Source organism: Glycine soja, chromosome 4 (genome assembly GCF_004193775.1).
Source record: "Glycine soja cultivar W05 chromosome 4, ASM419377v2, whole genome shotgun sequence".
Classification (NCBI taxonomy): Eukaryota; Viridiplantae; Streptophyta; class Magnoliopsida; order Fabales; family Fabaceae; genus Glycine; species Glycine soja.
This window is the reverse complement of record NC_041005.1, coordinates 42,721,559-42,737,399: the sequence shown is the minus strand read 5'-3', so window position 1 is coordinate 42,737,399 and position 15,841 is coordinate 42,721,559. Positions and strand designations below refer to the sequence as shown.

The 15,841-nt window shown below is 35.8% G+C and overlaps 1 non-coding gene across 1 annotated transcript; it reads right to left on the bottom strand.

Moving 5' to 3' along the window:
- Positions 1 to 11,916: 11,916 nt before the first annotated feature.
- LOC114410947 lies at positions 11,917 to 12,023 on the bottom strand. The gene has a single exon (XR_003666338.1). It is a non-coding gene; the product is annotated as a small nucleolar RNA R71 (small nucleolar RNA).
- Positions 12,024 to 15,841: the final 3,818 nt, after the last annotated feature.

The window sequence follows — 15,841 nt, the reverse complement described above, 5'->3', positions numbered from 1 at the left end:
GAAAAATATAAAAACAAAAAACAATTTGTGTGTATTACTTATAACTGGTGCAATTCTTCCACTCCAAAATATACAACTCAAAGCTTAAAAAAATGTTACTCAGAATTTTTCATGTGAGAGGTGACAAAAAAGGAAGAATGTTGTTGACCACTTGGACACTAATAATTAAAATCCTTCTTTTCTTGCTTTGGTCATTCTTTCATTGTGCTCACCTAAAATAGACCCGTGAGTGATTTTTATTTCCCAAGAAAAATGGTTTTGTTAACCTGATCCTGCATTGCATATATAAAACAATAATATCAAAAGGAAAATTAAAAAAGGCCAATTTATGACATAAAATTAAACAAAACTGTGATATTTTGATTCTACATTAAAATTACAAAAAAAAAAGTATCAAAATAGTTGGCATCACAAAACTAAGAAAAAAAAGTAGAGAAAATGGGTTGAAATAAAAATAACTTGATTGAAAGAGAATCTTCTAAAGAATTAAGAGAGTTCAAATTGTTTAATTTGCTTTGAATCTCTTCACCTTCATCATTTAATAATAAATGATGGTTATTTTGTATATTCAACACAATCTAAAATGTTTTATAAAAACATGAAGCATTGCACAACTTGAGGCATTAAAAAAAATAGAAATGAAGAAAAGGGGAAGTTAATTAAAAGTGAGAGAGATGAGATTGAGTAGAAATAGTAAAGGAACCAAAGTAGCAAAAATTATTACCGATCAACCACCACTTTCCGATAGTGTTTTAACATCAAAGTAGCTAAAGCTTTTGTGGGTGTCATTTAAAATCAAATAAAAAAAATACGAAACATATAAAAGTCAAGTTAAATTTTCTGATGTATAATTATATGACCTAGAAGCATATGGTTAAGGACCTGTTTAGTTTGAGAAAATAAAATGAAAAAAGTGTTGCCTTTTTTTCTTCCTATTTTCTATGTCTTTTGAAATTTTGTATTTAAATTTTGGTTAACTTATAATTTTCCATATAGTGCAGTAAAAAAGGCTTAAATTATAAAAGAAAAAGCATTAATTGACGGTAAGAATATTAAAAGAGACTAAAAACAAAAATTGAAGGAGATATTGAAGGAGTACTTTTAAAAATAAGCATAAGCATTAAGGAAGAATTATAACCATGAAGAACTACAACATGTTACATGTTAATCACTTAATTATCACTTAGGCTTATAATCAGCCATTTTAACCTCATCAAACATCAATATTTTGATACCTAGAGATAGAACAAAACACATAACACACACGTAAAAGAATAATTTTTTAATAATAAATTTTAACATTTTCTCCAAAGAGAGAGAGAATTTAAAAAAACAGAGAGTTTATGCTAGTGAGAAAAACAAACCAAGAAAAAAAAATAAAGACTTATTAGAACACTTAAACACAAAAAACTTAACATTAGGTAGTGAATATTTTTTTCCAACGTAAATTGATAAAAAAAAAAAAGTTTCATACAATAACTAAGTAGAAGTGAAAAACAATTGAACTTCTAAAATCACATTGATTAACATAAAAAAAATTGTAGTCTTAAAATCAGAATTTGTTTTAAAATTAACAAATATCTAAAATCAAAATGAATTTTAAAATTAAAAAATATTCAGTTTTAAAACTTGTATTTTGTAGATTTAAAAATTCAAAATGATAGGCACAGTTTAAAAAAAAGATAATTAGAGATTAAAAAAGATATTAACATGAATAAAAAATTAAAAAGAATTATTTATTTGCAAATATGATTGATGGAAGCTTGGTTGAGAAGCTTCTATGAAGACTGGATCTTTGAACTTCAATAAAGTCCTTCGATGATGATTTTCAGTCATGGAGTTGCAGTAGAAGATAAAGGAGAACAGGAGAAAGGAGGCGTTATCTATTAAGGAATAAGCCATGAAAGAAGAAGTTCCACCACCAAGAGAATGTCTTGAATAAGAAGCTTAGAGAGAAAGCTTCAATGGAGGAAGAGAATGAAAGAGAGAAGAAAGTGGCGTGGGAATGAAGGAAAGAGAAAGAAGTTAAACTTTGAAGCGTGTCTCACAAGACTCGTATACCCCTCCAATAGCTAAGCTCACCCCCCCCCCCCCCCAAAAAAAATACATGAAAATACAAAAAAAATCTCTACTACAAAGACTACTCAAAATGTACAAAAATACAAGGTTAAAACTCTATACTACTAGAGTACCCTTAACTTGTAGGGCATGGTGCCCTTAATTTGTAGGGTATCCTACAAATCTAAAATGACCAAAATATAAGACCCAAAAGAAGGGCAACTTATTCTAATATTTACAAAGAAAAGTGGGTTCATACTTAGTCCATGGGCCCAAAATCTACCCTAAGGTCCATGAGAATCCTAAGGTCTTCTCCTACATCTCTGGCCCAATCTTTTTAGAGTCTTCTATCCAATACCCTTGGGGTAGGATTGCATCAATGATGGTGTTAAAAATGATTGGAACAACAATAATTTTGAAAACAAGATTGAAAACTGATTAAAAAAACAAGATTGAGATTTGTAAGGGTCATATGAAGCTAGAAACCAATTCAATTAAAATGTGGTTACAAAAACCATATGCCAATTTCAAGTTTTGAACGTTTCTACAAACATAACATGCACAGTTTGAAAAATGAAAATTGAATGCATATTATAATTTGGAAAGTAACTAATATGCTGATATACCTTAAATACAGTTGTGTAGGTGTTACCTCTGTTATGTAAAATTTGATTAAGTTATGGAAACCAAATTTCAATGTACTTGTCTAAGAGATGGATAGAATAATCTCTTCAAAAATAAGCAAAATTTCGAGAAACTTGATTGTGTAATGAAAGGAAATTACTTCGATTGAGATTGCTAACTTCGATAATTTCATTTATGCACATGGGATTAGAAAGCACTGGAGAGCAAAGTATTTTTCCACCAATTGAAGTACCATTTAACACGATTGCGAGAAAGTTATGTGAAGACAGTTACTAGTATCATATTAATGTATTTAGGAATATCTTTGTACACATGTCAAAATCATGTAATTCGATCATTAATATTAAAAATCTATAAATAAAACTGTTGACTGCCAATTTCGGGAGATTGAAACACAATCACTTAATTCCTCAAAACACCAACACGCCTACCATCGAAATTGGCTAAAGGTTCAGCAGGTCATCATGTATGTATTCAATTCCCATCCTTTTACTGCACATTTCGAAATCCTTAATTTTTTTCAATTTTCATCTCTTCTCAAAACTTTACTTTTTCCAATTCCTATTTATTATCATTATTATTGAACTTATTTAGAATCTAACCATTAAATCAAAAACACTTTTATCAAAGTTACTCCATTATCTTATGAATTATAACATTATTATAATTCAAATGGATATATTTATCGAAATTATAATCATGATTTTCATTAAATATTAGACAATTTTCTATTAAGTTGAAAACTATGCACTTGCTTATTTGACCAAAAAGAACTCCTAATCGAAAAATGGATTATGTGTCTCATCTTTAAACATTTATTTGTTAATAGAATCATTTAGTGAAAATTCCTTTATTATTTTTGAAAATACTTTCCTTTCGAGGAATGAATACAATTTTCACAATTAACAAATTGGCACGCCCAATAGGGCTAGTTTGCCAAAAAAAATTCAATCTTATGAACAAGCCTTAATGAGAATTGTATATTGTTAAGAAGTGGTAAAATGACAAACAATAGTCAAAAAAGTTGTAGTAATAACAACAATGGTAATAGTAACACCGCAAACACTTCCACCAGCAATAGTGGCAACAATGAAAAAAATCAAACGAATTTACGCTCTGGGGTGAATAATGAAATGGTTGTGGGCACTAGTCATGCAAACAATGACCCTATAAATGTAAGTGGTGAAGATGTGATGCACTCACAAGTTCAAACAAGCGTTGTCGAAACTTTGTTGCCACAAAATAATAAAATCTCAACTACAAGCACCCCACCATTTTCTACCACAAGACCATGGGGTATGCCACCAGTGTCTAATGAAATGAACATACCACAACTAAGTTTGCCTATACCTCAAAGTCAAAATTCAATAGCACCTATTGTGGTTAGTAGACTGATGTGACATTATTTTCTCCTATTTCTTAACCCTTTTTGCACCATTTTAATTACTGATTAGTCTTAATTGTCAAATTAATTAGGCAATTTTATTATTTGGGCTCATTCAGCTAATTTAATGTTTTTAATCTAATTTCAGGAATTAATAAAGCATTGGGCTTGAATTCAGAATTGGGCTTGAACTTGAAGAGGGCAGACTATTTTATTTTACCAAATTTTATCTTATCTAGACTTTATCTTATCTAGATATTATTTTGATTTGATCTCATCTAGATATTATTTCATCTAGATCTTATCTTATCTTATCTAGATTTTATTTTATTTATGGGCTTGGATTTAAAACAGATTTGTAAGCTTTGGGGCTGAAAAACTATATAACAGCACCAAGGTTCTAGTTTAGGCTCTCTTCTCTCTCTCCTCTCCTCTCTCTCTTTTTCGTTTTAGTTTTAGAGTGCTATTCTCTTTTCCATTTTAGTCACTTTTCGTTTTAGCAATAAAATTTCGTTCTTCAATCTATAATTTCATTCTCTATTGATTAATGGAAGGCTAAGTCTCCAGCGTTGTTTTCTCTTGAGGATCAAGCACAGTTCTCTTTGAGGTTCTATTATTACTATTAAATTCTGATCAGTTTTTCCTCTTCACTAATTACTCTGTATTTGTTGCTATTAATTCATGCATGCTCAGTGCTTGATTAATTGTCTCTGTGCTTAATTTACGTTCATGCTTAATGATCGTTTATGATTAATTGGTGTATGTGTTGCTTAATCACATAATGAATGCCTTATGTTAAATTTCACTTAGAAATTTAATTTAGGGTTGGCTTAAGTGGTTGAACTGATAAAGGATAAACTCTCGTAACCTAGGATAAGAGGCTTGCTTGTGAATCAAGGGGAAGCAACGTGTTTTCATTCTGATATTTTCTAATTCACATCTATTCACTGTTTAATTTACAAAAGCAAACAACCCCCCCCCCCTCAATTCGTTACTATTTTCCTACTATCTGTTATGAACATTTGGTTTATCATTGCTCGTTGGGAAACGACCTAGGATCACTTCCTAGTTACTGCATTTTAATGTTTATTTGATTCGGGTACGACCTCAATCAAATTTGGCGCCATTGCCGGGGAGCAGTGTCCAAAGGTTCATAATAACTAGTGATTCATGTTTTATGTTTAGTTGTTTTAAGTTGTCGTGTTGTGTTAGTATTGTGTTAGTGTGTTTAGTGTCTTGTTATTTTGCTTAGTGTGGTGTTTTGCTTCAGTTTTTCTGTTCAGCGCTTCTCCTGTTTCAGTTTTTGTGTTTTGCTGTGAATAGTGCTTTGCGACGGATTTAGCGACCACTTTTGCTAACTTGGGAAATAGAGTAGTAGGGCAAATCCAATAGTGACACAATTTAATTGGCGATTTTTGTTTTGATAGTTAGGGTTGTTATTTTTGGCTGAATTTTGGTGTGGTAGATTCTTTTGACTCATATTTTGTGTGAAAAATACCAACAACACTTGTTGTGGCCAAATTTGAGAGATTCAAAAAAAAATTGAGAACTTGTGTTTACCAAAACTTCAAACGGCCATAACTTTAGCTCCGGGTATCAGAACGACTATTATTATATATGTATTTGGGGTAGAAAAAATTTCCCATACTGTGGCAACCCAGCAGAGCTTGGTTGAGGTCTCTAACTAGCCAAATTCACCTGTTTACTAAGTTTTTTTTTTCAAGTTTTATTATTCTATTTTTCTAAACTTTCCTTAGGCAGTTTCCATAGTTAGACTTTGATTTTTTTTTTTTTTGAAATTTTTTGTGCTATCTTTTCATGATTTTAGGGTGTTCCTCACAAAATTTCAGCTCATTTTGATATCGTTTGAGTATAGTTGTAGTTTTACCCCCTTGTTAGGTGCTTGTTGAGAAACACATTATTTGCTGCATATAGTACATGACTAGGGGCAATCCAGGTGATTTACAACCCTTTGATTCTGAAATAGATCGAACCTTTCATAGATTAGTTAGGCATAGTGTGCATCCTGGTCATTCTGTGCATTTTGAACATTCAGAGCATTCTGTTGAGGGTGATTCTGAATATTCTGATTTTGAACATTCCACTACTAATTTTTATACTGAGAACATGGCTCAACCTCCACCTTGTGAGAGGACTCTAGGGGAGATGGCTGCACCTGATTTCACTTATGAAAGCTTGTGCATTCAATATCCTGATGAGGGTGTTCCATATGTTCTCAGGACTGGACTAATACATTTGCTGCCCAAGTTTCATGGTCTTGCAGGTGAAGATCCTCTTAAGCATCTTAAGGAGTTCCATATTGTTTGTTCCACCATGAAACCCCCAGATGTCCAGGAGGATCACATATTTCTGAAGGCTTTTCCTCATTCTTTAGAGGGAGTGGCAAAGGACTGGCTATATTACCTTGCTCCAAGGTCCATCACGAGCTGGGATGACCTCAAGAGAGTATTCTTAGAAAAAAATTTCCCTGCTTCCAGGACCACAACCATCAGAAAAGATATTTCAGGAATTAGGCAACTCAGTGGAGAGAGCTTATATGAATACTGGGAGAAATTTAAGAAACTATGTGCCAGTTGTCCTGACCACCAGATTTCTGAGTAGCTTCTTCTCCAATATTTTTATGAAGGACTCGGTAACATGGAGAGAAGTATGATAGATGCTGCCAGTGGCGAAGCCCTTGCAGACATGACTCCTGCTGAAGCCAAAAATTTAATTCAGAAGATGGCTTCAAACTCCCAACAATTTAGTGCCAGAAATGATGCTATTGTCATTAAAGGAGTGCATGAAGTAGCCACGAATTCATCTTCATCAGCTGAGACTAAGAAGCTTGAAGGTAAACTAGATGCCTTGGTTAACCTGGTGACCCAACTGGCCATGAATCAAAAATCTGCACCTGTCGCCAGACTCTGTGGTTTATGCTCCTCTGCCAACCACCACACAAACCTTTGCCCTTCTGTGCAACAATCTGAAGCAATTGAACAGCCTGAAGCTTATGCTGCAAACATCTACAATAGACCTCATCAACCTCAACAGCAAAATCAGCCACAACAGAATAATTATGACCTCTCCAGCAACAGGTACAATCCCGGGTGGAGGAATCATCCCAACCTTAGATGGTCGAATCCTTCACAATAGCAGCAACAATAACAACAACCTTATTTTCAGAATGTTGCTGGCCCAGGCAGACCATACGTTCCTCCACCAATCCAGTAGCAACAACAACAACAGTAACAGCCCCAGAAACAACAAACAGTTGAGGCTCCTCCGCAACCTTCCCTTGAAGAACTTGTGAGACAAATGACTATGCAAAACATGCAGTTTCAATAAGAGACCAGAGCCTCCATTCAGAGCATAACTAATCAAATGGGACAATTGGCTACAAGTTAAATCAACAACAGTCCCAGAATTTTGACAGATTACCTTCTCAATCTGTCCAGAATCCCAAAAATGTGAGTGCCATTACATTGAGGTCGGGAAAGCAGTGTCAAGGACCTCAACCAGCAACATCCTCCTCATCCGTAAATGAACCTGCCCAACTTCACTCTACTCCAGAAAAAGATGATGACAAAAATTTAAAGAGTAAGTTACCTAACAATTTCTATGCAGGTGAATCTTCCACTGGTAATTCTGATTTACAGAAGCAGCATATCCCTCTTCTATTCCCTCCAAGAGCAATTTCCAACAAAAAAATGGAGGAGGCAGAGAAGGAGATCATGGAAACATTTAGAAAAGTAGAGGTAAACATACCTTTGCTGGATGCAATAAAGCAAATTCCAAGATATGCTAAATTCTTGAAGGAGCTGTGCACTAATAAGCGGAAGCTTAAAGGAAGTGAAAGAATTAGTATGGGCAGAAATGTATCCGCATTGATTGGTAAATCTGTTCCCCAAATCCCTGAAAAATGTAAAGATCCAGGTACATTCAGCATACCTTGTATTATAGGGAACAGTAAGTTTGACAATGCCATGCTAGATTTAGGAGCTTCTGTTAGTGTTATGCCTCTGTCTATTTTTAATTCTCTATCTCTTGGTCCTTTGCAGTCAACTGATGTGGTAATTCATTTAGCTAATAGAAGTGTTGCCTATCTTGCTGGTTTCATAGAGGATGTCTTAGTTAAAGTTGGTGAATTGATTTTCCCTGTTGATTTTTATATTTTGAATATGGAGGAGGGATTTTCTAAAGGATCAATTCCCATCATTCTAGGCAGACCTTTTATGAAAATTGCTAGAACTAAGATAGATGTATATGCAGGCACACTATCTATGGAGTTTGGTGATATAACTGTTCATTTTAATATTCTTGATGCTATGAAACACCCATCTGAAGATCTTTCTGTATTTCGTGCTGAAATAATTGACCATGTTGTTGATGAATACATGACTGATCTTCATTCTAATCTGCATGTCTGTCACTCTTCATGCATTGAATCTGAATTTGTACTTGATCATATGTCTGAATTTGATGCTGAGAGTGAATCTGAATTTGATATTGATTACATGTCTGGTGATGTTTTACCTTTTGAGATTGATTTTATAGAGTCAGATAGAACTAACCATGTTTCAGGAAGTGCACATACCTCTGACTTTCTTTATGAGGTACAGGCTGAGAAACCATCTCTTTCTACCACTATCCAGCTGCCCACACCAGAATTGAAGCCTCTGCCATCAAATTTAAAATATGCTTACTTGGATGATAGCAAAAGTTTTCTAGTAATTATATCTGCCTCCCTTGCTGATGAGCAAGAGAAGAAGCTGTTATCTGTTCTCAAGAAGCATAAGAAGGCTATAGGCTGGACCCTGGCAGACATTCCTGGTATTAGCCCATCCACATGTATGCATCGAATAAATTTAGAAGATGGGGCTAAACCAGTAAGATAGCCATAGAGAAGACTCAACCCGGTGATTCTTGATGTAGTGAAGAAGGAGGTAACCAAGCTTTTGCAAGCTGGAATCATTTATCCTATCTCTGACAGCCAATGGGTGAGTCTCGTCTAGGTAGTCCATAAGAGAAATGGCCTCACCGTGATAAAAAATGAGAAGGAGGAGCTGATTCTTACTCGAGTGCAGAACAATTGGAGAGTCTGCATCGACTATATGAGGCTGAACCAGGTTACCAAAAAGGACCATTTTCCACTGTCATTCATTGACCAAAGGCTTGAACGCCTGGCAGGTAAATCTCACTACTGTTTCCTTGATGGTTTTTTTGGTTATATGCAAATCACTATTGCTCTTGAGGATCAGGAAAAGACCACATTCACCTTCTGATGTGCCATTATTTTCTCCTATTTCCTAACCCTTTTTGCACCATTTTAAGTACCGATTAATCTTAATTGGCAAATTAATTAAGCAGTTTTATTATTTGGGCCCATTCAACTAATTTTATGTTTTTAATCTAATTTCAGGAATTAATGAAGCATTGGGCTTGAATCCAAAATTGGGCTTGGACTTGAAGAGGGCAGACTATTTTATTCTACAAAATTTTATCTTATCTAAACTTTATCTTATCTAGATATTATTTAGATTTGATCTCATCTAGATATTATTTCATCTAGATCTTATCTTATCTTATCTAGATTTGATTTTATTTTATTTATGGGCTTGGATTTAAAACAGATTTGTAAGCTTTGGGGCTGAAAAACTATATAACAGCACCAAGGTTCTAGTTTAGCCCTCTATCTCTTCTCTCTCCTCTCTCTCCCCTATTTTTCGTTTTTAGGCTTTTCTTCTTTTAGGCATTATTTTCGTTTTTGGAATTCCAGTTTTTACTTTTCGTTGCAGCAATAAAATTTCGTTCTTCAATCCATAATTTCGTTCTCTATTGATTAATGGAAGGCTAAGTCTCCAGCGTTGTTTTCTCTTGAGGATCAAGCACAGTTCTCTTTGAGGTTCTATTATTACTGTTAAATTTTGTTCAGTTTTTCCTCTTCACTAATTACTCTGAATTTGTTGCTATTAATTCATGCATGCTTAGTGCTTGATTAATTGTCTCTGCGCTTAATTTACATTCATGCTTAATGATCGTTTATGAGTAATTGGTGTATGTGTTGCTTAATCACATAATGAATTCCTTATGTTAAATTTCGCTTAGTAATTTAATTTAGGGTTGGATTAAGTGGTTGAACTGATAAAGGATAAACTCTCGGAACCTAGGATAAGAGACTTGCTTGTGAATCAAGGGGAAGCAACGTGTTTTAATTCTGATATTTTCTAATTCACATCTATTCGCTGTTTAATTTACAAAATCAAACAACCCCCCCCCCCATTCGTTACTATTTTCCTACTATTTGTCATGAACATTTGGTGTATCATTGCTCGTTGGGAAACGACCTAGGATCACTTCCTAGTTACTATATTTTAATGTTTATTTGATTCGGGTACGGCCTCGATCAAATTTGGCGCCGTTGCCGGGGAGCAGTGTCCAAAGGTTCGTAATAGCTAGTAATTCATGTTTTATGTTTAGTTGTTTTATGCTTTCGTGTGTTGTGTTAGTGTTGTGTTAGTGTGGTATTCGTGTTGCGTTAAGTGTGTTTAGAGCCTTGTTATTTTGTTTATTGTGTGTTCTGTTTTAGTTTTTCTATTCAGCGCTTTCTCTATTTTAGTTTTGTGTTTTTCTGTGAATAGTGATTTGCGACGAATTTAGCGACCACTTTTGTTGAACTGGAAAACAAGGTAGTAGTTGAAATCCCTTAGCGATAGATTTTAGAGACCACCCTTGCTGAATTAATTAGGATTTTTTGTTTTGGTAGCTATAGTTGTTATTATTGGCTGAATTTTTTGTGGTCACTTCTTTTGATCCATATTTTGTGGGAAAAATAGCTGGAGCCCTTAGTTTGGTCAGATTTGAAAGTTCCAAAAAAGTAGCAAATTTGATTTTTGTCAAAACTTCAAACGGCCATAACTTTTGCTTCGGTTATCAGAATCGCTATTATTATATATGTATTTGGGGTAGAAAAAATTTCCCATGCCGTGGAAGCCGGCCATAGGCAGGCTGAGGTCTCCTTCTTCCAAAAATTGCGATTTTCTCAAAAGTTTTTTATTTTCCAAGTATTATTCACTTGTTTTTCTTAACTTATCATTTTTAGCTTCTATAGTTAGACTTTGAATTTTTGTTTGAAATTTTTTGTGCTATCTTCTCATCATTTTATAAGGTTGCTCACAAAATTTCAAGTCATTTGGATATCATTTAATGGTAGCTGTAGTTCAAACCTACACTGTTACTTGCATAAGAAGGCAACTAGTTGTGCATGCTGAATATAGTGTATGACTAGAGGCAATCCATCTGACTTACAACCCTTTGATCCTGAGATAGATAGGACATTTCATAGATTAGTTAGACATCATTTAGTACCTTTTGAGCATCCTGAGCATTATGCTATTGGTGATTTTGAACATTATTGTTTTAAACATTCTGATTTTGAACATTTTGAGAACATGGCACAACCTCCACCCCGTGAGAGGACTCTAAGGGAAATGGTTGCACCTGACTTCACCTACGAAAGCTTCTGCATCCAATACCCTGACGAGGATGTCCCATATGTTCTTAAAACTGGACTGATCCATTTGCTCCCAAAGTTTCATAGCCTTGCAGGTGAAGACCCGCACAAACATCTGAAAGAATTTCATATTGTCTGCTCCACCATGAAACCCCCAGATGTCCAGGAGGATCACATATTTCTGAAGGCTTTTCCTCATTCTTTAGAGGGAGTAGCAAAAGACTGGCTTTATTACCTTGCTCCACGGTCCATCACGAGCTGGGATGACCTCAAGAGAGATTTCTTAGAAAAAATTTTCCCTACTTCCAAGACCACGACCATCAGAAAAGATATTTCAAAAATTAGGCAACTCAGTGGAGAGAGCTTATATGAATACTGGGAGAGATTTAAGAAATTATGTGCCAGTTGCCTTCACCACCAGATTTCTGAGCACCTTCTTCTCCAATATTTTTATGAAGGACTCAGTAACATGGAGAGAAGTATGATAGATGTTGCCAGTGGTGGAGCCCTTGGAGACATGACCCCTTCTGAAGCCAGAAATTTAATTGAGAAGATGGCTTCAAACTCCCAGCAATTTAGTGCCGGAAGTGATGCTATTGTCATTAGAGGAGTGCATGAAGTAACCACGAATTCATCTTCATCAGTCGAGACTAAGAAGCTTGAAGGTAAACTAGATGCCTTGGTTAACCTGGCAACCCAACTGGCCTTGAATAAAAAATTTGTACCTGTCGCCAGACTCTGTGGTTTATGCTCCTCTGCCGACCACCACACAGACCTTTGCCCTTCATTGCAACAATCTGAAGCAATTGAACAGTCTGAAGCTTATGTTGCAAACATCTACAATAGACCTCCTTAACCTCAGCAGCAAAATCAACCACAATAGAACAATTATGACCTCTCCAGCAACACGTACAATCCCGGGTGGAGGAATCATCCCAACCTTAGATGGTCGAATCCTTCACAACAGCAGCCTTATTTTCAAAATGTTGTTGGCCCAAGCAAACCATACGTTCCTCCACCAATCCAGCAGCAACAACAGCAACAGCCCTAGAAACAGCAAACAGTTGAGGCTCCTCCACAACCTTCCCTTGAAGAACATGTGAGGCAAATGACTATGCAAAACATGCAGTTTCAACAAGAAACCAAAGCCTCCATTCAGAGCTTAACGAATCAGATGGGACAATTGGCTACACAGTTAAATCAACAACAGTCCCAGAATTCTGACAGATTGCCTTCTCAATCTGTCCAGAATCCCAAAAATGTGAGTGCCATCTCATTGAGGTCGGGAAAGCAGTGTCAAGGACCTCAACCAGCAATATCTTCCTCATCCGCAAATGAACCTGCCCAACTTCACTCTGCTCGAGAAAAAGATGATGACAAAAATTTAAAGAGTAAGTTACCTAACAATTTCTATGCAGGTGAATCTTCCACTGGTAATTCTGATTTACAGAAGCAGCATATCCCTCTTCCATTCCCTCCAAGAGCAATTTCCAACAAAAAAATGGAAGAGGCAGAGAAGGAGATCTTGGAAACATTTAGAAAAGTAGAGGTAAACATACCTCTGCTGGATGCAATAAAGCAAATTCCAAGATATGCTAAATTCTTGAAAGAGCTGTGCACTCATAAGCGGAAGCTTAAAGGAAGTGAAAGAATTAGTATGGGCAGAAATGTCTCCGTATTGATTGGTAAATTTGTTCCCCAAATCCCTGAAAAATGTAAAGATCCAGGTACATTCAGCATACCTTGTATTATAGGGAACAGTAAGTTTGACAATGCCATGCTAGATTTAGGAGCTTCTATTAGTGTTATGCCTCTGTCTATTTTTAATTCTCTATCTCTAGGTCCTTTGCACTCGACTGATGTGGTAATTCATTTAGACAATAGTAGTGTTGCCTATCCTGCTGGTTTCATAGAGGATGTCCTAGTTAGAGTTGGTGAATTGATTTTCCCTGTTGATTTTTATATTTTGAATATGGAGGAGGGATTTTCTAAAGGATCAGTTCCCATCATTCTAGGCAGACCTTTTATGAAAACTGCTAGAACTAAGATAGATGTATATGCAGGCACACTATCTATGGAGTTTGGTGATATAACTGTTCATTTTAATATTCTTGATGCTATGAAACACCCATCTGAAGATCTTTCTGTATTTCGTGTTGAAATAATTGACCATATTGTTGATGAACACATGACTGATCTTCATTCTAATCTGCATGCATGTCACTCTTCATGCATTGAATCTGAACTTGTACTTGATCATATGTCTGAATTTGATGTTAAGAGTGAATCTGAATTTGATATTGATTACATGTCTGATGTTTTACCTCTTGAGATTGATTTTATAAAGTTAGATAGAACTAACCATGTTTCAGGAAGTACACATACCTCTAACTTTCTTTATGAGGTACAGACTGAGAAACCATCTCTTTCTACCACTATCCAGCTGCCCACACCAGAATTGAAGCCTCTACCATCAAATTTAAAATATGCTTACTTGGATGATAGCAAAAGTTTTCCAGTAATTATATCTGCCTACCTTGCTGATGAGCAAGAGGAGAAGCTGTTATCAGTTCTCAAGAAGCATAAGAAGGCTATAGGCTGGACCCTGGTGGACATTTCTGGTATTAGCCCATCCACATGTATGCATCGAATAAATTTAGAGGATGGGGCTAAACCAGTAAGACAGCCACATAGAAGACTCAACCCAGTGATTCTTGATGTAGTGAAGAAGGAGGTAACCAAGCTTTTGCAAGCTGGAATCATTTATCCTATCTCCGACAGCCAATGGATGAGTCACGTCCAGGTAGTCCCAAAGAAAACCGGCCTCACCGTGATAAAAAATGAGAAGGAGGAGTTGATTCCTACTCTGGTGCAGAACAGCTGGAGAGTCTGCATCGACTATGGGAGGCTGAACCAGGTTACCAAAAAGGACCATTTTCCACTGTCATTCATTGACCAGAGGCTTGAATGCCTGGCAGGTAAATCTCACTACTGTTTCTTGATGGTTTTTCTGGTTATATGCAAATCACTATTGCTCTTGAGGATCAAGAAAAGACCACATTCAACTGCCCCTTTGGCACTTTTGCCTATAGAAGGATGCCTTTCAGCCTGTGCAATGCCCCTGGTACCTTCCAGCGGTGCATGATTAGTATTTTTAGTGATTTTTTAGAAAATTGCATAGAGGTGTTTATGGATGATTTCACTATATATGGATTCTCTTTTGATGTTTGTTTGGATAGTCTGGAAAAGGTTTTGAATAGATGCACTGAAACTAACTTTGTTCTAAATTTTGAAAAATGTCATTTTATGGTTGAGCAAGGTATAGTTTTAGGCCACATTATTTCCAATAAGGGCATTGAAGTAGATCCTGCAAAAATTTCTGTTATTTCACAATTGCCTTACCCCTCTTGCGTGCGAGAGGTGCGATCTTTTCTTGGTCATGCAGGATTCTATAGGAGCTTTATAAGAGATTTTAGCAAAGTAGTCCTTCCACTATCCAACTTGTTGCAAAGAGGCTTTTGATTGCCTCAAAAGAGCACTGACTACCACCCCCATCATCCAGGCACCCGACTGGATAGTCCCTTTTGAGCTTATGTGTGATGCATCCAATTATGCATTGGGGTCTGTCCTTGCTCAGAAAAATTGATAAATTTCCTAGGGTGATATATTATGCTTCTAGGACTTTAGATGTTGCCCAAGCGAATTATACTACTACTGAAAAAGAGCTACTAGCCATAGTTTTTGCTCTTGAAAAATTTCATTCTTATTTGCTTGGTACTCGCATTATTGTTTATACTGACCATGCAACTTTAAAGTACTTGTTGAAGAAGGCTGATTCAAAGCCTAGGTTCATCCGATGGATGCTCTGGCTCCAAGAGTTTGACTTGGAGATCCGTGATAGGAGCGGAGCACAAAATTTAGTTGCTGATCATTTGAGTCGGATCGAACATGTGTCTGATGAGGATTCACCCATTCGGGATGATTTCCCGGATGATCATTTATATATACTGTATAGTATTTCTAATTCTCTTTCTACTCCCTAGTTTGCTAACATTGTCAATTATTTAGTTGCTTCTGTTTTTCCTCCCTTAGCATCTAAGGCTCAAAAAGATAAAATTAAAAGTGATGCTAAGCATTTTATTTGGGATGACCCCTACTTGTGGAAATTGTGCAGTGATCAGGTCATTAGACGATGCATTCTAGATCATGAGACTAACTCAATCCTGCAGTTCTGTCATTCT